This window comes from Trachymyrmex cornetzi, unplaced genomic scaffold, assembly GCF_001594075.2.
Source record: "Trachymyrmex cornetzi isolate Tcor2-1 unplaced genomic scaffold, Tcor1.1 scaffold928, whole genome shotgun sequence".
Classification (NCBI taxonomy): Eukaryota; Metazoa; Arthropoda; class Insecta; order Hymenoptera; family Formicidae; genus Trachymyrmex; species Trachymyrmex cornetzi.
Window position 1 is genome coordinate 46,259 of NW_017300276.1, and position 4,620 is coordinate 50,878.

The following is a 4,620-nucleotide window of genomic DNA, read 5'->3' on the forward strand; positions in this document are numbered from 1 at the left end:
TGGAGATATAAGAAAAATAAGCTTTGCACAAACTCCTAGGATTTTATAATGCCAATATTTATTATATTGAATCGCAATATACTTAATTGATAATAACAGATATTGTTAATATTATTATTTGTTATAAACTGTTAGTATAAATTTGTCAACCGTAAATCGTTAAATTGCCGTAATTATAATATCTTTTCAAAAGCTATTTAGAACGTAATTACGGAACGTTTTTATTACTCGTTCTGAACTGTTTTCTTTATAAACTTGGTATTTACATCAAAATTTGATAAAAGGTTTCCGCGTTTAAGTAAACAAAACTGTAGGGTAAAAATAATTTCTGTACTTAATTAATGGCCGTGAACTTGCGGAAAAGTAGTTAAATTTTTTTACTTTCCCAAGTACAATACAGAAAAATGTGTAATTTTTTCATTTTGTTAAAAAATACGTGTATAATATATCTCTCTAAAGAGAATTATCATCCTATTAAGCATTATAATGACTGAAGAAGTAAAAAATTAGAGTTGAGAGAATCTTGAATTAAACGAGTACGAGAATCTCTTTTAAAATGTTAAATTCATCTATAAATGGTCCATAATTTCCGATAAAATTTTCTTTATAATGTTATATTGTGTATTTCTCTTTGATACTATATATGAAAGCTGTATATAAAAAGTTGTACGCGCTTAAAGATAGAAGGTTTATGCCGGAGCACCGGAACTTCACCCCCCTCTACTTCAGTGAATATCGATCGGAATTAAATGAAATTTATGTCATTCATTACTGTTTGGTAGAGCAACAATTCAATCAATTTTGAGCTTTATCCGACAACATTGATTTTTTGGATTGGACCACTTGAGAAATTTTGCCCCATATGTGTAAATGTTCTAACATTCTTCGCATGTTTTACGTTACACTATGCGTACAAAAAAATGATAAATAGTACTTTGTTTGGAATTCTATCGCAAATGGAATCATTTAAAGTGAGCTTAAGTTAACGGAAAAAGCCTGACGAAATTCTTGAACGAGAGCAATTAGAGAACTCACACTGAGACATAACTCAGTAAGTGGTCGTAACGAGTATTACTCTGTTCATATTTAGCTCGTTATTGCCAGGAAAGTCCCTTAGGCGAAAAGAGCGAAGGCGTAATTATAGCGACTCCACGCATTGATTAAGTATTTAATTATGGAATTAACGAACTTATAACCAATTTATCGCCATAGAAACATTGCAAAAATTGCATCAAATCTCGAGTTCAAGCAGCAACTTTAGCATTACCTATAGAATTTATTGTAAAACTATTCACGTGCGAGTTGGGAAATCAGGTATTGATTTCCCTTCATTATACGTTCCACGAGTCTATAGTTGTCTATCGCACCTAGTTGCGCTATCGCATTACCTCATCGTCGCTAGAAGGTCTCGCGCACAGGAGAAAACTCTCGTTATCATATCCGAGAAGCTGAAATCGATATCTGGTGGGCGGAAATGCATGGCACCTCGGAGACGCATCTGTCGCAGTGGTCAGTTTCAATACTGTACTCTATTTCTCGGTTATTCTCTCGCTAATCTATCTTATATGCACGCGATTCATTCAGTTTTTGTTCAAGAACAAGTAAATACTCTTTTCGATTTGAAACCTAAAGGAAGACTTAAATGTGAATGACAATATATTAAATCTTTCTTTTTTCCATTCTTTCTCTTTTTTTCTCTTACCAATGCGACGTGATGTAAAATGAGATATCGATTTAATGCAAACGTGTTATTTATAATCTACGTCACGCGGAAATAAACTACATTTATCAAATACGAAAAAGAATACAATATTAAATAGAAAAGTATGTATTATACTAATATATTATGATAAAAGAGTTCATAAATAGAAAAAGAAAATATTTATAATTACAAATATAACAATATTATATTTTTATATAATTGTTACTCAAATTAAAGAAAAAAAATGTTCAAATTTAAGAGATAAATTAAAGAAATCAACAAGAACAAAATTTTAAACTTACTATATGAGATAATTTAGAAAGATTAATTAGAGCAATCATTGTGATACTGTTGAAGAGATGATCAATGGAATCAACTTTAAAATTCACATAATGCTTTTCTTTTACATCAAAGGCCTTGATATAAAAAATAAATAAATTACATCCTCTGGTTGCAATGTCGAAATGTAATTGATACCACTTTGCCGAGAACGTAATAGTGCTATTAAGCTAGCTTTTATCCTTCCTCCCTCTATTGTTCACTTTCTGGATATGGATAGTAGCCAGAGTTGATTCTAAAGCTTTCTGACCCAAGCAAACCAATTTCTGATGTACTCTTTCATATCGCATATCCCTAACCTTTCTATAAATTTGCTTTCTCATGGTTATTGATGTTTACATTTCACATCAATTTTCTGTGAAATTTTTAACTTTTAGAGATAAGAGACGAAAGAACAAAAATTTATAGTAAAATAAAAGAATTTTTTAACGGCCCGGCATTTAAGCATTTATTTTCGTTATAGATAAATTAACTTTTTTTCGTGAAAAAAAACTTAATGCATTTCTTAATAATCTTAAAAGAATATAATAGTACTAAAATATTTAGGATTATATTTCAAAGGAGCATAAAAATAGAATATACATACAAAGATATTCTGAAAATTAGTGTATTTCTTTTTTTAAGCCATTTTTGTTTTACTAAATCCAGTCCTGTACAAAAGCAATATGACAGCTATTTTGATTTCACGTGGATGCACATCTATATAGACATTCGTCCGATCTGTTGTTTTGCGAAACTACAGATGGCACGACATTGATGACCCTCATCTGAATAAAATATGGCTTAATATCTCTCTCTCTGTTTTCATCCTCGTTTCTCTATGAACAAGAAGCATACGTGGAATATACCAAAAATTTCATTTCGAGGCCTAATATCCATCACATATTTTTCCTTAAAAAGTAAATTAAATAGAATAAAGAAAAGCACCACCTTAATAATCAAATACTTTTAAAACTACGGTAAAAAATATTTTTCTACTACACTATCTCTATATATATCACCTACCGTAATAATTCTTATATTGAATTAACTTAAATTCTAAATTTATTCAAACATTAAACAAATTCAAACGCGTTACAGAATATCTTGTATGAAATATCCATGTATAACTACATATACGCGCGTATAATGTATAATTTATCAATACAGTTACGTATATAGATATAAAATTGTTTGCATATGTGTCTTTTGTATACCTGTTGATTTGCATGTTTTACATGCAAAACGTAAATTCGTAATTTAAATGTATACAAGCCACTGCCAAAGCTTTGCATTTTTATATCTTCGAGAGCAAAATGAAACATAATGTCTTTCCCGTAAAATAAATCCTTCCCTTTGACACACTCGCATACGTTCAGTCGCTAAGCCTTGGTGCGATTATAAAGGAAAAAAATTCATTTGTGAACCTTTTTCTCAGATGAAGAAAATCCTCCTTAAGCAGAGGTATGCATACATAGGAATTGAACCTTGAAACGTGTATTCAGAGATCAGAAACTGTATCATGTCTTTACAGAAAAAGCTAGAAAAGATTTATTTGTTCAAAAAGAAAGAATACAATACCCAAATAGTACAACTGATACATTCGAAAAGAATTCAAAAAAATATATAAATATATTTAAATGCATATTTGTGATATTTGTAAATACATATGTTATGTTTAATAAAAGTAATATTCAATTTGCATAAAAATCAATGTATGATTTATTCTTATATAAAATTTTAAAAATGGAAAAAGATTAGAAAGAATATATATTTTCAATCTGAAAAAAGCTTACGATTGGTAATAATATAAAAGTGAAATCTTTTGAGATTCTCAGGAATATTTTTAGAACTGAAATGAAATAAAACAGAAATTTGTTTCGTAAGACACAAATAAAAAAAAGAATTTTTTTCAAACTTTGTGCTATCTAAGTACGTATAAAAATATTTATTAGGCAGATATAAACTGTCTCTTGTATATTTTTTAATTTTTTTCTTATTAACTTAATAAAAAAGACAGTCATATTAAATTCTTTCTTTAGAGATGTTTAACAATTTAAAACAATTTTATATTTTGTTAAACAAATAATAAGTCAAGTAATAAACGTTTAATATCAAATTTAATAATTTGTTACCTTTCTAAAAAAAATCTAAATAATACAATTCTCTCTGATGCTTATACTTTCATGTTTTATTATTAATACAATCTATTATGTATAGAGAGAGAGCAATGTCGAAAGGAATTTTATATTTATAATGTTTTCTTCGGAAGATGGAATGGCAGTATAAATGAAAGACATATGACACGTATGGAAATCGCGCGGATGAAGAATGCCATTCTCACTCTAGAAAAATGTGAATGAGCCGAGGAAAAATGCGAAGTTTCGTCAAGAAGAAAACATCGAGATATGATCAGTATTCGCCGAGGCACGCGTTGCAAGTATATCTGCCACGAAAGAAACATCAATCGCATAAAATCTCTCACATAATTTTTTACTGAACCTATGTAGTAAAGGAATTCTCATAATAGAGATGGAAGAACTTGTTCTTTTAAGTATTATGAATTCAGGCCAAAGATTTAGGAAGTTAATAACACTACC